This window comes from Chiloscyllium plagiosum, unplaced genomic scaffold (assembly GCF_037043375.1).
Source record: "Chiloscyllium plagiosum isolate Xiang-an unplaced genomic scaffold, Cpla_swu_hap1 HiC_scaffold_10, whole genome shotgun sequence".
NCBI classification, from domain to species: Eukaryota; Metazoa; Chordata; class Chondrichthyes; order Orectolobiformes; family Hemiscylliidae; genus Chiloscyllium; species Chiloscyllium plagiosum.
This window is the reverse complement of record NW_028270148.1, coordinates 46,704,083-46,727,555: the sequence shown is the minus strand read 5'-3', so window position 1 is coordinate 46,727,555 and position 23,473 is coordinate 46,704,083. Positions and strand designations below refer to the sequence as shown.

The window sequence follows — 23,473 nt, the reverse complement described above, 5'->3', positions numbered from 1 at the left end:
GCATAGGAACAGCTTGTGATGCAGCCTGGTCCAACCAATGAGCTGGTGTCTATTCATGAGTGCAACAAGTCCCTGCTGCAGCCTTTCAATGTGACTCAGAGGTGCATCCTGCATTGCAAGTCTGCACTTCCTATGGCTTGCCAGGGTATCGGAGAAGTGTCATGACGGTCATGCGGGGTTGGTACATTCTGATGTCAGTGTCCATAGACAAGGGGATACATGTGGCTGGGGCCTGTGAATAATGTACGGAGAAGCATTTTGATTGCATGCAACATGGAGGTTCTTTGGAGCAAGCAATTTCATGTCAGATTTTCTCAAAGTCTAGTTTGTTTCTCTAGTTTGGTGAAATAGAATATTAAATATGAATGATGTGAGTGGGGCCTTCAACTAAGTGTTTAACAAGCAATAATCCTGATTTCTTGGTAACTTGCTATTGCCTGGTGAAAAATCCACCATTGTGAAAAGCATAAAAGATGGAGTAAGATCATTTTTAAGGTGGGCTTCACTAGACTTTCTCATCTGATTCTGTCACAAATATCAAATGTTGCTCAGATCTCTGAGATTCTATCCTACTTTCTTAAGCCATTTCCTTGCCCCTTACTACCACCAATGTCAAGTAAAGTGATGCATCACTATATTCTACCCCAACACTAACTTCCTTAAATATTGGAATGCTCTCATTGAAATAACAATATGCTCCACAGCAAATTTGCATAAGTGAATGTGATTCCGGGACATTTTGTACTCTCCTTCTAAAGTAAAAGATATTGCTGCAGCTGTATCAACAATGAACATTAGTTGCGAATTTAGACTTCCATTTTTCCCTCGGCCAATGATTTATATCTTCAGCCCTTTTACTCTCATCTTCCATGTGCTGTTTTTCTTGCTCTTTGACTGAATACAAGTCTTGATCTTTCTGCTTGATAATGTCAACTTCTGTTTCCTTGTCTATCATATGTATTTTCAAACTTTTACAGTCTCCTGAATTAGCTTTAGATCTAACCAAGACTTTAATCTGGTGCGACCTGGAACTTGATTTTGTGCATTACTGTTTCCTCTCTTCCTGTCTGGATATGATTGACTTTCCACAGTGAGTAAAAAGGGGGCATTTAAATTGTTGGTTGTTGTCACAGCAACAGTAGCGTCTAAATTTCTTACTATGAACTTGAATGGTGACACCTGGATCTTGCTGAAATCCTAAGATCTTCTCTGCCAGCTCTGGAAATGAACTCAGTGCAATTTGCAGCTATCTCATGGCTATGCCTTTATCACAGGTCACCTTCCTCGTGTGCTTATTGGTTTTGCTTAAAAGTATGGCCTGGCTTTTATTGTTTTTTTGGCTTCCTAAGGTTGATTTATGTTTTTAAAACATAAGAATTTAATCTGCAATACTTTCATTTGACAAGTCTTTCCTTTGATAGAACATCATTCTCAGTTTAATGTCATTTTCAGTCATGGTCTCTTGTGAGTTCAGAATTTAATTAATTTCAGCATATTCCACTGAACTGGGGTCTATCCAACAACAGGAATTAAAATCTGTCTCAAAAGCATCACAGTTAGGGAAACATTTACTTTATTCTCATCTCCTAATTTATCCACTTGCTGCCAAATGTAAAACATTTGTTCATAATTGTACCATTTCTCTTTGTAGTGATTGAATCCTCCCATTGTCTCAAATACATCTTCAGAGCTATTTTGCCCATTATGTACAATGTTGACTCATTGCGTATCTGAAGACAATGTGCAACAACAGAGACCTCTTTCAAATTGTCCAAGCTCTCTAAAAAGCAACTGTAGGAATTTAAAGACTGTCATAATGTTCTTCAGTACTTAATTTCTGAAATGAAGTGCAGAAACAAATTCCATCCCAGTTCCATCACCATCTTTCTGTTGTATTGTACAGAGAAAAGCTCAGCAGCAGGGAGGCTTAAATGAGCTAACTTTATTTGTACCTCTCCAGCAGGGAGGGCAACAGAGAGTACAATACAACAAATACTCGTACCTCACAATACACTACTGTGTCAAGCACAATGTAATGAGAGCAGTCACAATTCCTTTCATCTATTTTACACATTTTACTTTCATGCACAGTCAGCACCTATATGAAATCTGCTGTGACCTCAGATGAGATTGTCAAATTTAAGTTACAATCTCTGACCAGCCACTAAATGTGTTGTTGCAATCTATTCAGGGACCAATAAACTTTATTTTTTTTAAGGTAGACAAAAGTTGAGATTCCAGGAATGTGTTCAGAGAATAAATCCACAAGGTTCCACGGTTAAAACATCAATATGTTACTATAGGAGTTAGAACAGTCTTAAAAATTCCAATAAAAGTGCTAATCCTAACACCCAGAATCAACATATGGCAAACATGGGCAACACACTCTGATCAAACACACTCAGTGCACACCAAACATCAAATGTGACCAAGACAGTCCTGCAGATTTGTCAGCAATTCCTCTCAAAACATAATGCCACAATGGGTCACCAGGTCCCACTAAACCTCAGAGGAGAAAGTGAGGTCTGCAGATGCTGGAGATCAGAGCTGGAAATGTGTTGCTGGAAAAGCGCAGCAGGTCAGGCAGCATCCAGGGAACAGGAGAATCGACGTTTCGGGCATAAGCCCTTCTTCCTGAAGAAGGGCTTATGCCCGAAACGTCGATTCTCCTGTTCCCTGGATGCTGCCTGACCTGCTGCGCTTTTCCAGCAACACATTTCCAGCTCCCACTAAACCTCACAAGGGTTTACAACTCCGCTGTCCTTGCTGATCTGGCCTTGAAACTGTCACAGAGAATGCTTTTACCTCCAGTGACCACCCTCCTTTCCTGGGCCTATAATTCCTCTGATTACCAACTTACATGCCAGCATTGCTCACAAACACTACTCCAGCTCTTTGCCAACAGCCAGTTCCGCCAAGCCAGATACACCTGTGTTTTTCCCTGAGCTCCAGATTCGGGCAGTTGTGACAAGTAAACACTGCCTTAGGAGCTCTTCAAGCCCCACTCTCTTAGCAGCGTGAATTTCTAATACTGTCATCCAGTTCTGAGAGAGGGGAGAATGAATTTGGGAGGTAGCAACACGATCAAGGAGCTTGGTAGATTGTAAGGACTGAGGGGTCAAGTGGTTCTTTTTTGAGGATAGGGAGGATGGCAGCAGATTTAAAGGAGAAGGAGCCATTTACAATGCTAGCTAACCTGGGATGGGGGAGCAGGCTTGGAGCGTGGGTAGCCAGTAGTTTAGTGGGAATAGCATTAAGGGAGCAGGAAGTGGAGGAAGTAGATTCAGAGAGGCCATGAAATCAGATAGAAGAGGAGCTATCTGATGTGTGCTTGGTGGAGAGCACTGGGGAGCATTAGAGGTGGAACGGAGGGGTGTGGCAGGGGCAGCTGATCAAAATATATGTAACCCATATAAGAGAACTGTTCACTTTACCAACCTCTGATTTGCTGAACCATATCCCTCCCACCCCCAACCAAATCAAAGAATTCCAGAGTGTCTAACAGTTAAGTACAAAACTGACAACACAATCCTTTGAACTAATGATATTCAATAGCTGAAAATTCTACAAGTGTATATTTTCAAATCCTAACCTTGCGCATCCATAAAATTAAAGTTGCTTCTAATTCCTAACATGAAGGGATGTATTTCTTCATGTATTTCTGTACCCTCAACAGGAACTAAAGGAGTTTAATAACATGCACTATGTTTGAAACAATCTCTCACCTGTGTTTTACCTTGGAACCACCAACTGATGAGTTGGCCACCATTCAATTAAGCACAATGGGCAAGCTGTTAAAACCTGAGAGCTAATCAGAAGCCTTGAGGCCTCTTGTGGCACAGTGGTAGCATACCCAATTCTGAGCTAGGAGGATCGTGTTCAAGTCCAACCGCTGCAGAAGCATCTAGTAGCAAAAGTATCTATTATCCTCATCTCAGGCTCTGCTGCCACCCTTTACCTCAACACCAAAGAGTCAAAAACAGCTAATCGAAGCCTGTCTGCATAAGAAGAGCAGTAGAATACCACTCTTAGTACGTGAGGGAGAGGGTGCTTCAAACTCATGGTGCCCTCTCCCAAACCTTCACAAAACTTGTTGAAAGATTGTATTTGCAACCCGGCCATGTTATGTGGAATGGAGCAGACAGGCTAGTGGTAAGTAAGCCATTCTATGGGATAACCAGCAGCTGCTGCTGCACCCAGGCAGGTAGGGAAGAGCTCACAGCCTGTCTGGAATACTGCTTTCCATTGTGTCTTGGAAACTGGATGTTGAATGGAAAATATTAGTCAAACGCTTTAAGTTGGTCTTCACTGGCCACTAACAAACTGAATAATCTATCTGCTGCTGAATGGGTGGGACGGGGTGAGAGTCCTTCTGTCGACACCACTTCTAGGAAAAAGCCATGGGACTGAATGGAGATAGGGACTCAGCATGCCAGCTAATGGCACTATTTTTAGCACCCACTTTGCATCTGAACCCATCTTGGTAGTAACTAAAATGCCAGTCTTCAGAATATACCTAAAAAGCAAGTTACATTGGACTTCTAAGATACTTTCAGTCCCAGTGAGCGAAACAATTGGAAATTGTTCCTGAGTAAATGTTGCCATGAAAGATTCTCAAGTGCAAGATTACACGGTTTTGACAGCTCATGTATTTCCAGTTTGGAGAGGCTTTCTGTGGAGTAGACAAGAAGAGAGTTCAGGCGGAAGGGCTCGTTATGAGCATACTCTCCTCATACATTCCTTGCTACGTTATTGTCATGAGAAGATTTTCCGTGAAGGAAAATCTGGTTGACTTTTGTTGACTTTCAGTTCAGCAACTTTACATTTGTTTTCTGTGTAGCATTCCAGTTCTTTTGAGACCATGTCCTTATGCGTCGTAAGAATGAAATGCCAGGAACGCCATTCACATTGGGAAAAAAAATTGGCTGTGTTGTGATTCTCAGAAGGCAAACTCTTTGTATGTACAACCGGCCACAAATATTCATACATGGCGATGGTGTTTGAGTGAATATGCCAAAGCAATTTAACTCCTGAGGAACTGAAATATTCGAAATTCACTCATGAATGAGAACGGTGGGAAAGTAAGGCTTTAATTTCTATAGCTGAATATTGTGGAATGAAGGAATGATTTAGAATTCTGGGAATATTCTGAACTCAAAACATTGTTTCTACTCACATAAACATTCTTTAATTTTGGCACAACAGTGATACTCGAGGCCTCAGAACGTGCTGGGTGTTCTACAATCAGGAAGGTTGCAGAGATAAAGCCTGACTAAATGAAATAATTGTTACTATATCAACTCTGACACTCACACTCCCTTGTGTGTGGCTCAATGAAGAAAGGATACCCAGCCAGTAAAATGCAGTGAGAAAGAATGTCAGTCAAAACGTGAAGTATGACTGGCACCATTCCCAGTTGAGAAAGCAGACAAAGTAATCTGCACCCAAAGCTTCACCGGAATCATTCAATCTTAGCAATGATAGAAATTTAATTCTTTTCTGGAAGTCACAAATCAAGAAATGTATATATGACGTTATGTTGAGTTTGTATAGGATGTTGGTGAGGCACTTTTGGACTACTATGTACAGTCCTGGTCGTCCTGCTATTGGGAGGATATTATTAAATTGGAGAGAATACAGAAGGTTTACCAGGCTATTGCCAAGACTGGAGGGTTTGAGTTATAAGAAGAGTCTGGATAGACTGGGACTTGTTTCACTGGATTGTATAAAAGATAAGGTGAAGAGCAAAGGTCTTTTCCCAGGGTAGGGGATTTCAAAACCAGAGGGTATATTTTTAAGGTGAGAGGAGAAAGATTTAAAAAAGAAATTAGGGGCTAGTGTTTTACACAGTGGGTGGTTCGTCTATGGAATGAACTTCCAGAGGAAGTGTTAGATGCAGGTACAATTACAACATTTAAAAGCCATTTGGACAAATACGTGAAGAGGAAGGGCTTCGAGGGATTTGGGCCAAATGCAGGCAAGTGGGACTAGTTTAGTTTTGGAAACTTGGTCGGCATGACTGAGTTGGACCAAAGTGTCTGAATCCATGCTGTGGATCCTGCAGTGTGTCACATTTACAGGTACCAATCCTGCCAGTAATGTTGTATCTTCTGGCTACAAGTGCTGCTGGCTTGTGAAAGACCTTTGTAATTGTTTGTGGGATGGAATAGACTACTATAGAATCTTAACAAGAAGAAGCCCTTGTTTTAAATAGCAGGATATACTTTATTACATGATAACAATAGGTCCAATTAACATTAATTAGTTAGACATAAATACAACTATCAGGAGCTGGGTATGTCATTGCCTGTCTCCATTAGAAAATTGTACAAGATTAACTGTTTCTCCATCAAAATCTGTGTGACATCATCAGACTCAGTGAAACTACTGCAACCTCAACACAAACTCTTTTAGAACTATTATCAATGGATGTGTTGTTTCCAAATATTTTAGGCACAGCCAGGTGTAGTTGCTTTTAAATATATACGAGTGCCCAAACGTATCATAATAATTGGCTTTCTGCACTGAAATAACAATGTGTTGCACTTAAGTGACACTTAACTTAAGTCCTTGAGGTATTTGACAAAGGAAGACAAAGGATTAGAAGATTTTGATGAGGTCATCAAAGGCAAGGCATTGTTGGTTTTTGAGGAGGACAGTGAGTAGTAGAATCTTTCAACATTTCATTCTACCCATCTCTTGTCCTTGTAATCTCAATTCATTGTAATGTCAAAAAAGTAATTTCATATGTTTCTATTTAACCTGCCTTTCTAAGCCTTTTGTTTAAGAAAAATCTGTTTACAAAGCAAGAAATGCAAATTCCTCCAGTGGCCTCTGACAAAAGGCTTTAAGTGACCTTTAATGTCCATCCTGTAGCTACCCTTCTAGTTGGGTAGATTTCCTGAATGCCCATCCCAGTTCTGGGAAAATGGCCTGAGGAAGGAAAAATGGCAGGAAGCTACACGCTAGTTGGCAGCAAGAATTTTCACATTTGTCTGCATCCATACCCATTTCCATCTTGGGATGAACATCCTGACCTCAGTGTCAGCACCAAGCATACTCAGGTCAAGTAAAGCAGGAGATAGGCAACACTCACTCTACTTTATCCCAGTCGCAAATGGGCACTCTTTATTACACCAGTGTGATCTGTTCGATATTTAGTAGATTTTTTCACTAAAGTCACAGTTAATGCTATACTTGGACTATAGTCCCATGGCCACTATGAAGTGACTTAAACTGCCCAAACATTTTCATGTATGAGACATTTTGAATGAGCCCAAGTGTCACTAGAGTCAGTGTAGAACAGAAGAAGGTGAATCAACCCATTGAATCCACTCTGGCATAAGATTTATTCTCCCAAAGGTTCATCGATTTAATGGACTATTGTTTGATCTGTTGCACCAGCCAATTCCCTACCAGTGTTTTCTCATTTTAAAGCTACTATTAAACCTTTCACCTAGCTTTCTGTTAGCTACACACAGTCCATTTGGAGATAAAAGCCAGTTTATACAATCCAGATCTTGAAAGAAATTCCCCTGAGTTTGTTGAAATTTTGAATAATGTTGCCATCTGAATTTCCATTCCAATATTCTTCCCAATGTCTTTAAATGCATGTGAGAGGTATCAAAAATAATGATTAACACCATTTGCCCCAGAAATTGGTGCAAGGTTGGATAGGAGAGTATAGAATTGAAGATTGAATAAAATTGTATTATCACAGTAAATCCACTCTGCATAGAAACCTTTTCAATCCAGTCCATTTATTTATTTATTTAACAATATGATTTTCACTATCATATCTTTATATTCTCTTTGGTGAACATAGGTACACACTTTATAGACAGCATAATTTTGACTCAAATATCTACAGGATATTGTATGCAAATCTGCTTCCACTGGAATCTAAGTCATGCATGATATTATTTAATTAAGCTATGAGTTTAAAAATAATGCATTTTTAAAATTGACAAAATGATAAAATTATACATTTTTTATTTGTATTCCAATAACAAATGTTAATGTGTGGCTTTCTAACAACTCAGAGGTTCATTACTTTGTCAGATATGGCACTGAATTCTAAGCACCAGGGTAGTCCTACAATAAGATCCTGGATTCAGTTGAGGAAGCTTATATTAACCAGTTAAGGACAGGTCTATCACAATTAGCATCAGGATTTTGAGTTAAGGAGAAGGAAAATCATGCCTATGTCTACTAACTGACTCTTCCTCGGAGTATGTGTGTGTGAATGTGAGGATGTGGACAGGCTTGACTTTGATAGACTCTATCATTGAAACATCCAACAATCAATTGCTGATTCAACATAGGAAGAATATGCACTGAATTCACTGCTTCAGGAGAGATGGGGAAAAATGAGAAAACAGTCTTTAAAACAAATGATTATTACCTAGCTGCATATTAAATAACCAAGACCAGATTGGTGTAAAACCTTTGTGCTCATAGGTCTTATGTCGAAATGGGATCAGTGAGTCAATTCAACTTCTTCTGTTCTATAATGACTCTAGTGACTCCACGAGATCCTTACGATGCCAGCAAACTCCTGGATTAGATTTTTTGTTTCTTTAGCGAGGCCAAGGATGTAATGTATGATGTGCAGTATAGCACTCAAGCTGCAAAGGGAGGAGAGAATTCAAAATAAGTTAACTGATTAAATAATATCATCACTGAATTTGGAGAGGTACTGGATCAATTGAGGAAAGGAAGGTTGAAGGTTGCATGGAGTTCAACAGGTTAGACATCCTGGAAAGAATGGGTAGAGCTAGGAGAAAATGTGGTGGGTCGCAATTTCAACACAGTAAGGCAGAAAGAATAGAAAATCTGTGCAGGATGATGAACTTTGAACTTAGGAGGAGCAGAAGACCTATTAATTCACTTTCAGCCATCTATTATCTTGTTGTGAATGACTTGTACTCAAGCACTGATAGTGCTTTGTTTATAATGTGTGTGGTCTGGGTTGCGTCTAAGGCTACAGGATGACTTCATAACCATACTTGCAAGCATCAAGAGTTTGGCTTCTCTTTTCCATCTCTTCCGACAGTACAACTGTCTTTATAGCTTGAAAACTCTCAAGCTCTGCTTTCTGCTCCTGTATGAATGGCTAAAAAAGTTGCCATTACCTAAGAAAATACTTTGAAATTTGAAAAGTTGCGTGTGCTTGGAAGTCAAGTGCAAGCAGCTTTGGACTTTGGTTGATACCTCTCTCTTCTCTCTTATGTAGGCTGGCCACACGATTTAGATTTAAACATGTAAAGAAGATCAGTATTGGAATGTCACTAGTGCCCAGGAACTGAGCTGCATCTTAAGTCAGCACCTTCAAGAGAGAAGAAAGTTGATGTGAAAGTCCCTCTAATTTTATTTCCCATTAGGGCATTTTTAGGATGTTTTTCGATATGTAATATGCACTGTGTAACACTCCACAAAAGGACGAAACCAGCTTTCTTATCTTATAATTACTTTCTTTTAACACAGTGCAACAGCCTGTCTGTGAGCTGATCTTTTTATTCAAGTAATTCCAGAGATTATTTCAGTACCCATTTACTTTAATGAAAAGCACGACACAGGCTGTGTCTTAATACCAACCCGCAAGCCTTTATAATACTGTAATATCACTTTCCTGTTCCCTAAATTTAGATTTTTGCCAAAAGTAATAGAGATAGAGGCCAATAACAACATTTTTGCAGTTAGTAAATGTAAAAACATGTGACCTTTAAATACAAAAATGAATACTGTAAAGAAAAATATTAAACACTGTGGTAATGAATTAAGATAATAGTTTGTGGTGTCTCTCTTCATCTCCAAATCTCTGAACTTGTACTTCTGTACATAATGCTTCATCACTTTTTTTTCTCTTTCTGGTCTATTTAAGTTACAATTTGAATTTTCTGTACTTTTTTAGTTGCAAATATGAAATTACTGAAATCTATATGACTTCTCTAATCTGAGTATGCCGAAAGTTTTAAGAGAAAAGTGAGGACTGCAGATGCTGGAGATTAGAACTGAAAAATGTGTTGCTAGAAAAGCGCAGCAGGTCAGGCAGCATCCAAGGAGCAGGAGGAGATTCCTGAAGAAGGGCTTATGCCCGAAATGTCGATTCTCCTGCTCCTTGGACGCTGCCTGACCTGCGCTTTTCCAGCAACACATTTTTCAGCTCTGAAAGTTTTAAGAGCCTTCCTTTAGACCGTTCCATTTTTTTTTAAGGTTTGGAGGTGCCGGTATTGGATTGAGGTGTAGCAAGTTAAAAATGTCACAACACCAGGTTATAACCTGACATGTTTATTTGGAAGCATGAGCTATTGGACTGCTGCTCCTTCGTCAAGTAGCTACTGAAAGCTAGTACTTCCAAATATACCTGTTGGACTATAACCTGGTATTGTGACATTTTTTTAAAGGTGCTTTATTTGGCCTTCTTTGCTACACCTTACAGATATAGCATCTCAAAACCAGCAACCTTGGGACTGGGTCCATGCTGGATGTCAGACCTTTCTGGGTCAGCTCAAGTGTGTGCAGTGGTGAGGGCATGTTTCTCAAATAAGGAATCCAAAGGGCAATTTGGAAAGAAATATTGTAGAGACATTGTAAGAGGCAAGATAAGGCAGAGCATTTATGGGAACTGCTTCAGATCCATCAGTACTACTTTTCCAGAAACACAGCAGCTCTGTTTATGCATTCAAATGGAGTTCCCGCTGAACTTCACTGAGGGGTTAGTGGTGGAGTGGGAGTAGCTCCAAGGGATTTCCCAGCCACATAGTTAGACCAAAGATGTCGGTGAGGAGGGAAAGTCAGATGGCATCCAATTTTGGACATTGCCATTTCTTGAGAGCAAGATTTGTGATGCTGTACCATCATTTTATAATTAAGGCAGTGATGCGCTGTATGTCAGCTTCGTTAATACAGATGCAACATAGAAAATTGAAAGCTTTGGGTGGTGATTATTTTCTCTGCAAGTATGGAGGTTACAAATGCAGACAGTCAAATATTATAAGAGGTATGTTCTCTCGTTTTTGGGCAGTCGAGTTTATTTCAATGCTAGTATTTTCCAATTCGAAGCGTTAATGGAGGGTGACTTTGTTGCAAAGAGATGCTATTGATGAGACCTGCTCCCTAAATCACCAATGCTAGGATTTCGGACTGGGTGGTGAGGGGAATATGGTAAAACCACAGGGAGCCATATTGGCTCCTGATATGGTCTTGTCTTCAGGATATTTTACTGACAATAGGAAAGGGAGTGGGGAGACTGCCTACTTCCAGAAGGTGGACAATTTCCACAAAGACCCAAATATTGATCTGTTTACACTGCCATGTGTGGGGACCTTGCTGGCTAAATGAGATGACCTCCCAGTTGCAGCTTAGGGCAGGGGTGAATGTGTGTTGGAACAAGGGTGAAGCAGGGAAGGCAGGTCTCACTGCTTAAATATGATGTTGCTCATGGGGCTCCCATCAGACATAGGAACCTCTTTCTCTTATTTTTTTTGTTTACTATCTGTTAACTTGATTTCTCCTATGCCACCTCTCATGGTGACACTGCTGAGGCTTCAGAGGTGTCAGCCCTCTAATTGCCAAAATGAGGAACACTATTCTTCATTACCCAAAGACATGGTAAAAAGTTAGAACAGATTCCATTACCTGCAAGGGTGGAATTGTGACCCATGTTTCATCAAGCCGTATCTTAGCATCTACTCCCTTTGGTGAAAGCAAGTCTTCAATACTTGATACTATCTTGCATTCTACCACCACAAGCGTCTCCTGTGCCCTTTCTCTAATGTTGATCTGCTGAGCTATCAGTTAAGGCTGTCATATTATGGCAAATGTTACTAAACACCTGTGCTCTGAGAGGGATTAAAAATCTTTTTTTTAACACATATTATCCCTACATATCAATGGCAATCCATTGTTCTGATGTCTTTCCAGAAAATATTTTCTAGATCAGAGAACAAATTCAACGTGGGATCTATAATAAGTCGACTAATATACATTTGAAGAAAAAGCTTAGAATTTCCACTCTATCACATTGTTGGTAGGTTTACTTACCAATTTAAAATATATATATATATTTTTAGAAGAAATAATGCATTTATTTTTTCTTTTTCTTTTCCTTTTCTTCGCTTCATAGCTTTCCTGTGCAAAGTTATTTAAAAAATAAAGAGGAACATTTGAGGAAAAAATGTGATACTTAACCATGTGCATGTGTGTGGACATATCCATTTTACTTTACTGGAATAGACTGTGAGAGAGGAAATGGAAAATAGATACGTGAATGGAAGAAAAAATGGGACAGAAAAGAATTCCACACTTCCCTTAAAATGGTTGCTTTAGCCGTCAGATGTATGTACAGATGTTCTATTTACCATTCTTGAGTAAGAAAATGAACCAAGATTTGTTGGATTGGTACTGCAGCAGACATTGTCTGCTTAACAGATGTTTTTCTGAATTTCCAAAAATATGCCAATCAATTGGATATTTCATTATTTGAGTTGCATTTTACCTGTGCTTCAGTGCATTCCTTCATATGAACAAAAGGGAAAGTACAGAGTCAGAGTGTGACAGAAAGAGAGAGCGAGTTAAAAATGACTGAAGGCTTAAAATAGACATGGCTTTTTTAACTCCCAGTCCCTGAAGATAGCACTGGGTGGTGAAACATTTCGCATAGGATAAGCGAGGCAGGCGTGGGGAGGTACTGGCAACATAAATCTTGCTACACCAGCACTTATAGTGTTTAGCGATATATACCAAATGCCATACTTGCTGAAATAGAAACCAGGCTTACTCTGAAGTTAAATTTTTCCTCTATTAACAGATCTTGAAAAATCACTTTTTTAACTCTTTACATGTTATTACAAGTCCATCCACTCTAAAGTTCAAAGCAGCCTTTCAAGTACACATTTACACCAGCTTGGAGAAGCCGATGATTTCTCGTTCCAGTAGTTACACCAGTGGATCATTGAACATGTTTGGGAGGCAGTGGAATAATGTTGACACTCGGTGACCAATGGCTTCATTTCAAAGGGTTTAACCATTCAACTTTCTCAAGTGGAAAGGAGGAAACAAAGCCAGGAAAAAATTGGAAGTACGTTCATACATCAGGAAGTGAGCCCAACATTGAACCTGTATGAGGCACAACATAAAGAATCACAGAAAAATATATACTGATCCCTGCCCGCAGTTTGTGACACTGCAGAACTGACACTTTGACGTAAATAAGCATAACACATAAGTTTAAATTGACATCAGATCTGATACAGCAAATATTTTGAAAATATATTTATTCATAATAGCATGGCAAATGGTAGGATGTTTTAACATCATATTAGTGTAATGTTTATTGGTTGCACTCTTGAGGTCATGTTAATTACCAGATGTAGCAGTTGGATTGGTTTAATACTCACTCTTCAATGCACTTGACAGTCATTCAATTTAACATTCAATTAATAGTTCTTCATCTCCTCTTAAAATCATAGAGTCATAGAGATGTACAACACGGAAACAGACCCTTCGGTCCAACCCGGTCCATGCTGACCAGACATCCCAACCTAATCTAGTCCCACTTGCCAGCACTTGGCCCATATCCCTCTGAACCCTTCCTATCCATGTAGCCATCCAGATGCCTTTCAAATGTTGCAATTGTACCAGCCTCCATCACTTCCTCTGGCAGCTCATTCCATACAAAAACCAACCTCTGAATGAAACATTTGCCCTTTTGGTCACTTTTATATCTTTCCTCTCTCACCCTAAACCTATGCCCTCTAGTTCGGGACTCCAACACCCCAGGGAAAAGATTTTGTCTATTTATCGTATCCATGCCCCTCATGATTTTATAAACCTCTATGAGATCACCTCTCAGCCTCAAACGCTCCAGGGAAAACAGCCCTAGCCTATTCAACCTCTCCCTGTAGCTCAAATCCTTCAACCCTGGCAACATCCTTGTAAATCTTTTCTGAACCCTTTCAAGTTTCACAACATCCTTTCGATAGTAAGGATTCCAGAATTGCTCCCAATATTCCAAAAGTGGCCTAGCCAATGTCTTCATAGCTTCTAAATATTTTGAGATGTAAGTTCCACTTATCCTTTTGTCTTTGTGCCATTATCAATAATTTAAGTTGAAGGTCATTTTTTTCCTATTTCTTCTGGCGTCCAATGATCTGCCACTCCACTGCCTTCTGACATTGTCCTCCTCTTCCACCATATTCTCCTCTCAACTTTTCCATTGTCTTCCTCCTTCACCATTTTTTCTCTTCCCCCTCCGCTGCCTAGGTCTGATTATCTCCCAACTATGAACCTTGCCAGGTCTGAATATTGAACTTGATCTTGATTCCATCGCAGGGCAATGGTGGCCCACAGGACAGGCTGGAAAAGAACTGGGGCAACCCTGCCTCAGCATTCTTAGGGGGCCTGAACAAATTGTGAGTCAGTGTTAAAAGATAATAGCTGATGGTTGCTATGATGGTCAATCCTGTCCTTTCCAGGAGAGCTGGCAGCTTTTCAGCAACAATAGCATCACTGGGAGGGCTGGGCAACTCATAACTGCATTCTTGATGAAGGGCTTCTGCATGAAATATCGATTCTCCTGTTCCTCGAATGTTGCCTGACCTGCTGTGCTTTTCTAGCACCACACTCTTGACTCTGATCTCCAGCATCTGCAGTCCTCACTTTCTCCAACTCATAACTGTATTCAACCTTGAGAGTCAGCATGTTCACCAACTTTGGAAGAAAGTGGGGGTCACTGGGGCCAGTTAGACAGTTCCTGGCAATGCCATTGGGCACTCTTTGCTGCTATGGGAGGACTCAGCAAAGTAAGCAGTTTCCTCACAACCTCTGAGCTCACAGACAACTTCCAGTGTTCACCAGGTGCTCTGCTCTCATAGCAGAGGGGTTAACAGCCATGGGTAAAATGGTAAGAAAAGCGGAAGAGGCTCTCAATTGGTCACTTAATGGTCCCATTAAGTTTGGACTGGAAGGTGGTCCTTCATTTTCCTTGTCACTGACAAACTCCTACTGCTTCATGAAGGCAGCAGACATCAGCCTTCTGCTTCGTTTGTTATTATACTGACCTGTTACCCAATACCCATCCCACTCCCAACCTGCCCATCCCTAGAGGTTCCATAAAATTCAGCCCCATGTGTGATATTTAGAAAATGGGGCTTTTAAAGATGCCCATAATGGGATATTTAAGGCCTCAATGCCTGTTTATATTTCAGCTGCGCAGAGTCAGGCAAATTCCTGTTTCCGTGAACCAGATCTTGAATAATCATTACCTGGGTGTAAGAATCTCTGTCTGTGGTTAGGAAGCAGGGTGAACTGTGAGGTGTTGATGGTGGCAGCCTACATGGAACCCAGTGCAGACTGTACCAGGGATGGAGTGATGCTGGGTGACAGGCTTGCCTCCATTCACCAAACAAAAACCTGTACATAATCAGCTCACACCCCTTCACAATCCACATTACACATCAATATTAGTCCAGGTATGGAACCCTTATGGCTCCCCATGCCCTCAAAACAACCAATGCACCTGCACCCAAATCCCATGGCCATCATAGTTCCACACCAATGCATGCCTCTACCCCATAGACATTTATAGCCCCTATGCCAACTTAATACCAATTCATGTCCATCCCCCACACAGCTTCATCTCCCCTTCAAACTACCATATCAATTTGTCTTGTATACACCATGGGCCACCCTCAGTATCTATGCAGAGATAAACAAAGTAAATTTCTACTCAATAAAATGTCTATTGTCGACTTTAGTATATTAAAATATCTCATTCAAAAAATCACATTTACTGTATTTACATTCTATAAACAATATACTACCTTAAAACAAACATATACTGACTTAGAACAAACATTTCATTAAAGTGCGCAACCTCTTATAACAACAAGCATTGGAATTCTTTTAGAGTCTCACTTCAAAGAGTCTATAACCATTCGCAATCAAACTGTGAAATGGCAGGCACCCTACAGTGATAATGAATGGTTGTAAAATCAGTCAGTTGGCAATAATTCAGTAATGGAAGACCTGAGGCTTCTATCAACAGACAGAATGAAATAGCAAGCATTTTATTTTTTTGTTTGGAAGATTTGAAGAACAGGCTGCTCTCCTATCATATTGTCTTGATAATTATGTTTGACACATTTGCATTTGATTTTGACAAGTCTATTGAGAGTTCCAATGAGCTTGACAGTTAATGAGTTTATGCATTTCTAATATACATTCATGCCTACTTATAACCATTTTGAAAAGAGCCTGACTTCCTCCAGGGACACTTTTGCCTCCTATCAAAGTGCACCAGAGCCATATTCAAAGGGATACCTTACCTCCCCAAAAATATGTACAAAGCATAGACTTGTTCATACCAGGTTTATTCTGTATACTTTGTGTTTCACAATAATGTTTCATAAATATCTGACTTGAATGAAAACAGCCAATGATTTAAATGGCCAGCTGTTTCTGTAAACCACAGAATGTGTGGTTGGTCCAGTCCTGTCTCCATTAACATAGGAAGTGCTCTGTTTGGGGAGGGTGAGAGTGGTTTGGGAGGGGGAACTTGTGATTTGCAGACTCCTGCCCCATTTTTACCATGATGAAAAGGCTGTCTTTTGTGGGGAAAATGCAGGCCTTGCTGGGAATTTCCTGTCCATCACACCTCAATTTCCCCTGGTCCCTCCTGGGACCTGGATTTCAGGGTAATATTAACAGATCGGTAGAAAGTGGAATCTCAAAGGAAAATTGCCAGAGGCAAAATGCAACAATAATTTAGAACAATTTACAAACAATACTGACGAGTAAGAATTCTAATCCTTTTGAGGGTAGTTTGCAGGGTTTAAAGATGTTTTAATCAAAACTGGTAGAACAAAGGATTTGTGTATGGGGGGGTGAATAGTCATTGGACCTCCTGCTCTATGAACTGTGATTGGTCACACAGTGTCATCCCAGTAATTCGATTGGCTGTGCATTTGTGAGTGCCTTCCATTTTTTATAAATGTCCCCATCTGAAAGGCAGTGGGTCTCACTTTATTTGAAACAGCAGCCTCCAAAACTGGCTCGGATTCCGAGTGAGATGGCAACGTGCAAAATCCTGCTCTGGAATTTCAATGTCTCTTTGTTGCAGCCCCATCCATCTTCATTCCCTTCAATGGGAGTCCCTGAACCAGTACAGGCCTGGTGCAACTGGTTCTCTATTGAACTCTGCCAGTCTCCCATTGGAGTGACAGCAGGAGATTACAAAGCCTGCAGAACTTCTGTCCAAATATTTGTACACTCTCTACATTGGAGAGCTCTTGGAGAGAAACTCGCCTGCCTTTGATACATGCAAACCGTATTAGGGCTACAACACAAATTGGCATTTGGTTTTGAAATAATTAACTGTAAATTCTCACAAGCTGCATGAATGCCCTCGAAAATTCCTATTTAATGCCAGAAGGAAAATGTCCAGTAACAACTTCACAAAAATAATTTAACGTAATGTTGATAATATTCTTGGTGAGTAATTACCGCTGTCTCAAATCCAAAGCAAAACCTCAAGCAACTAACATAATTTTTTTTTTCTCTAGATTAGAGAGCCAATAATATTCAGCAATAAATAGGTCAGCTGATACCATAGGGACAATGTCACTGGATCAGTAACCTGGAGACCCAGCTTGTTTTCTGGGGATATGGGTTCAAAACTCACTATTGCATACATTCCAACTGTGGAGCTTAAATTCAATTAATAAACCTGGAACACAAAGCAGTGTAATGGTAAATGGACCATTGAAACTTGTCAAAAATCCATCTTGTTCATTAAAGTCTTTTAGAAAGGAAACCTGTTTTTAACGTGGTCTCGCCTACATGGGAATCCAGATCCACAGCAATGTGATTGACTCTTAAATACCCTCTGAAACAAACTACGAATCATTCAATTGTATGAGGCTACCATAAAAATTGGAACTAAATCAGATGAACCATCTGCATTGAGCTAGACACTGGAACCAACAACAGTAAACCCAGCCCTGTCGATGTTGCAAGGTCCTATACTAACATCTGAGAGTTTGTGCCAAATATTAGGAGAGCTGGCCAGCAGTCGAGTCAAGGTGGTGATACAATAGTATACAGTTAAGATGGAATTCCGTTCTGAGCCCTCAGCATTGATTTCAGACCAAGTATCATGTTACTTGATAAAACATGGACAGTTCTACCTGACCAGCTCTCACCTCAGCCGATGAATTAGTACTCCTCCATATTGAACAGCAGATGGAGGGTGGCAAATGCACAGAATATAGTCTGGGTGTGGGTCTCCAGTGCTCATTACTAAGAGTGATACAATAGCTTCAAACTGACCCACTGGCCAAGCCCTAAAGAATGTAGTAACTAGGCTGGATCCATAGCAGATGGGGAAAGAACAACAAAAGGGAGAAAGTTGCTTTATCTCTTCCTCACCAATCTGTATGTTGCACCTACACCTGTTCATGATAGAATTGGTTAGGGTTGCCACTACTCAGACCACGTAGAGATAAAGTCTGATCTTCAGATTGAGGATACCCAACACTGCATTTTGTGACATTAGTGCTGCTTTAAATAAGAAAGAACACCTCGAGAAAATCAAACTGGGCATCCATGAGGTGCTGTGGATCAATAGCAGCACAATAATATACTCTGTAGCCTCATGGTCCCAATACACAGTCAGGCTGAGGAGCAACCCTGGTTCAGTGAAGAGTGCCGAAGGAGGAGCATCAGGCATACCTAAAATGAGGTGTCAACCTAGTGAAGTTCTTGCCTTTCTGAAGACCTATGCACCAAAGTTAATCACACGCTTAGGGGCTACAACATTGGCATTGACCTGGCAATGTGGAAAATTGCTTAAATTTACCCTGTTCACAAAAAGCAGAATAGATCTGACCCAGTTAATTACTGCCCCTGTCTACTCTCAATGACTAGCAAAGTGATTAAAGGGGACATTGACAGTGCTGTCAAGCTTCACTTGTGGAGTGACAACCTACTCATTGATGCTTAGTTTGGGTCTCACCAGAATTATTCAGCTCCTGACCTTAGTACAGGCTTGTCCTGTGATGGATAAAGATACTGACTCTAGAGACAATGTTGGAATATTAAGGCAGCAATGGACCAAGCCTGGCATTAAGGAGCTCCCTAGCAAATCCAAAGTCAATGGGAATCTGAAAATAAACTCCATCAGCTCAAGTCATAGAGAGAGAGACAGAGAAGCTTTTATTTGTCATTTCTACCATATACAACTGATACAGTAAAAACGAGACCGCGTTCCTCCAGGACCAAGGGTGCTACAAGGACAGCACGTACCATAATCATACTTGGCATAAAGTACATAAGAAGTGCAAAACACACAAGTTACAATCTAATAGAAGAATGATTAGTAATAGACATTTTTTCTAGCAGCAATTCAAAGTCATGCAAAGAACTTCAGATGGGGAAAGAGTCTAATCATATTGTGTTAAGGAGCCTGATCGCTTGGGGGAAGAAACCGTTGCACAGCCTGGCTTTGAGAAACCAAATGCTCCGGTATCTTCTGCCAGATGACAGGAGGGAGCAGAGTTTGAGTGAGGGTTGTGTGGGATCTTCCACAATGCTCTTAGCCTACCACAAAGAGATATAGCTGTGGTTGTTGGAGGTCAATCATCTCACCTCCATGACACCTCTGCAGGAGTTCCTCAGTGTAGTGTCCGAGACCTAACCAATTTCAGCTGCTTCATCAAGGACCTTTCCTCCATCTTAAGGTCAGAAGTGGGGATTTTTGGTGATGATTGCTCAATGTCCAGCACCATTCACAACTCCTCAGATACTGAAACAGTCCATGTTCAACTGTAAAAAGACTTGGACAACTTTCAGGCATAGGCTGATAAGTGGCAAGTGACATTCATACCACACAAATGCCAAGCAGTGACTATCACTGACAAGAGAGGATCCAAACATCAACTTTGATATTCAATGGCATTGCTATTATTGAATCACCGATTGTCAACAGCGTGGGGGTTACTATTAGCCAGAAACTGAACTGGACTAGCCATATAAATACTTTCACTGCAAGCACTGGTCAGATGCTGGGAACTTTGAGGTGCGTAACTCAGTTCTTGGCTCCTCAAAGACTGTTCATCTATGAAGCACAAGTCATGGATGTGATGATAATATGCTCCACTTGGCTAGATGAATGCAGCTCCGATAACATTCGAGAAGTTAATACTATCCAGGAGAAAGCCTGCTTTATTGGCTTCCTGTTCACCAGCCATAACATTCATCCCATTCATCCCAATGCAGTGGCAGAGCTGTGCATATTGTACAAGATGCCCTACTCCTTTGACTGCGCCATCCAAATCTGTGACCTCCACCACTGTGAAGGAGAAGGAAAGCAAATGCATGGGAAACCACTACCTGCAAGGTCCCCTCTGTGCTACACACCATTTCTGGCTTGGAGATATTTCACTGTTGCTTGGTCAAAATCCTAGAATCCCCCTGCTTAATTGTACTTAATCCACTTGAACCGCAACGGTTCAAGACCGAAGCTGATTACTATAATCTCAAGGGCAAATAGGGATGCCCAATAAATGCTGGCCTAGCCAGCGATGCTCACATCCCATCGATGAATAAAAATAAATTGTTCTGCTGACAGAATAACATGCTTGACATAGTGCCTTTCCCCCAGTCCAAGTTATACCATTTTCCTCAAAGAAATTGGCAATTAATAACTGTGTGATATTATTATTATGAAAAATAGTGCTTGCACCATGATAATATAGAGAAGGAATGCCTACCTTTTTAAACAATTCCTGGAAAAGCAAAACAACAGTTACCTCAAAAAGTGGACTGTTGGTCTAACTGGACAGTATTCCAGGGAATTGGGAGCCTGCCTCTTTGGGAAAGTCTGCAAGTAATTTCAGGCATTTAAGTGGCCAGTGGCAGGCCCTCTCCAGCATCAAGAACCCCACAGCCAGACCTTCTGTCTTTTTTAGAGCCAATCAGAAGTTAGTACCTGTCAAATGCAGGCAATGTCATGGGGGAGTGGTGATGGCTTCTGTCAGGAAGAGAACTCAGACTGCCTCTGGACCCATCGCTGGTGAGTGAGGATAATGGGGCACTCATGGATGTGTAGGGGGATTAGCAGCAAAGGTGGGAGGATGATACTCAGCTGGCTCCCCTTTCCAAATGCTGGGTCTCTCAGTCAAGCACAGTGTGCCTTGGAAAATCTATCATAGTGGGAAGAAACCCCTAATTAGACACTAAATGTGGACTTGCCTGGAAAGTGGGAAAGCTGTCCAGGAACCTTCCTGTATCAGACTTAATTGGAGTTGAAGTGGGAAGCTGCCTGGGTTCACACAGAGAAAATTAAATTCCATCTTATGTATCTGCCTATTCTGTCTTCCCAGTAAAACGGCAGAATCGCCTGCTCGGTAATAGCTGGCTAGTCCAAGATCAAAAATATCCAATCATACTTCTTCTCCGTGCTTGGCCTGCTGAATGCTGGTAGCTGCATTCTGCATTATTATTCATATGCTCTCCAAGAAAGGAACGGCTGCAGTAGAGAAGCCTGGAACAAGAAACAGAAAGCAAGTGATCTATCTGTCTTGCAGTTGTCAGCAACAGTAGCTTTTCCTCCACTATTGAGTATTTCAACTTTGCATAATGTGCAGAGAAAGACAGAGAACTATGTTACTGTCATGCTGATTTGTAAATGTACACTTCATACACATGTTTACAATTTTGCTACAAATGGTAAACAGTGAAAACCTTCTGTTGAGTTTGTTGGAAGAGGTACAGCTTGACTACAGCTAGTCAGTTGGATGAAATGGGTCGTAATCATCTTCAATGTACCATTCTTCAATGTAACACTATCTGATAAACCATGAAGGGTGGAGGAAAACACATAGTTCATAACTCTTTCTAATAGCAGGTTATACAAAACATCCCATTCAATTGATATGTCAGTGAAGTATGTTTTATGTGTGATTTCAGGAAAAGATAAGATTGCAATATCTTGAATGGTCTCATGTGAATATATTTCATTTGTGTTGTATATTCAAGGCTATAAAGATGTAAATATTACACATAAGCCACAACCAAAGACATAAGATCTATTTTGATTCAGGAACAAATTGCAATGTGTGCAAGATGTGGAGTAGGAGGATTGTCAATGCACAGCTGTGCATGCCTTGAGTATTTAATGAACAACTTGAATAAAATAGTTTGGAAATATGTATGACCTCCATGGATCTACTGAGTTTGCACTGAATTTGGTACTCACTACCTGTAAGGATAGAATCATAGAATCTCTACAGTGTGCAAACAGGCCATTTGGCCCAACAAGTCCAAACCGACCATCCAAAGAATATCCCACCCTGACACATTCCTCCCTGACTAATATACCTAACCTACACATCCCTGAATACTATGGTCAATTTAGCCAATCCACCTAACCTGCACATCTTTAGACTGTAGGAAGAAACTGAAGCACCGAGAGGAAACCCACGCAAATGGGGAAGAATGTGCAAACTCCACACAGACAGTCACCTGAGCTGGAATCAAACCCGGGTCTCTAACCACTGAGTCACTGTGCCATCCCAGTAGTAGAGGCAGAAACCCTCATAACATTGAAGAAGGATTTAGATATGCCCTTGCGATGCCAAGGTTGACAAGCTACAGCCAAATATTGGAAAATGGGATTAGAATAGTTCGATGCTTGTTTTTGACTGGTGCAGACTCGATGGGTTGAAGGAACTTTGTCTGTGCTGTAGATCTCTATGACTACAACCCTATTCAAATATTTCAGAACTTTTAAATATACTGAGGAAAGTGTATCACCTTGAAGTAAAAATAAATAAAACCATCCAATAAAGTCAGGACACTTAAATTTTGCTCTATCAGATTGTAAAACGCAGTAGTAATGGATGGGATTAGAGGAATATACGACCATTCAATTAAATCATGACCGATCTGTATCTCAGTTCCATTTTTCCACCATTTATTCATATCATTCTGTACTGTGACCCAATAAAAATCTATTATCACAGTCATTAAAATTTCAATTCACCTAGTATCTACATCAGACCTGGTTTCATTTTTCCACCACCCATTGTGATAAATCTACTCTTTGGATAGGATTTCAATTTTTTTCAATATTGGCTCAGAATTTCACTCCCCACCCTGCTTTCCTGTTCATAGTTTTGGAATTCATTATTCAAAGGCAAAATAAGATTAGTTGAGGACCCATTCACCTTAAATCTCTTAATCTGGTTGCCTCATAAATTCAGTTTAGTTCTACTGAAAGGTTCCTTTTGATTTCCTTCTCTTCACAAGTCAGCTTCCTGACAGGATTATTTTGTTCCATCCAGCAAACATCATCAGAAGAAATTTTCTACAATGTGCTCACTAAGGCGATACAGGCTGTCTGCTTGCCAGATTCCATGTACTGGCATTTTTATCAAAATTCTGGCCAGTAACAAAAATCTGTCCCATTCTT

General features: G+C 40.5%; 1 protein-coding gene across 1 annotated transcript in view; it reads left to right on the top strand.

Annotated features, from left to right (window-relative positions):
* Positions 1–23,473, top strand: part of tgfb2 (transforming growth factor, beta 2) — a 98,124-nt gene that overhangs the window by 58,458 nt on the left and 16,193 nt on the right. The window lies entirely within an intron of this gene.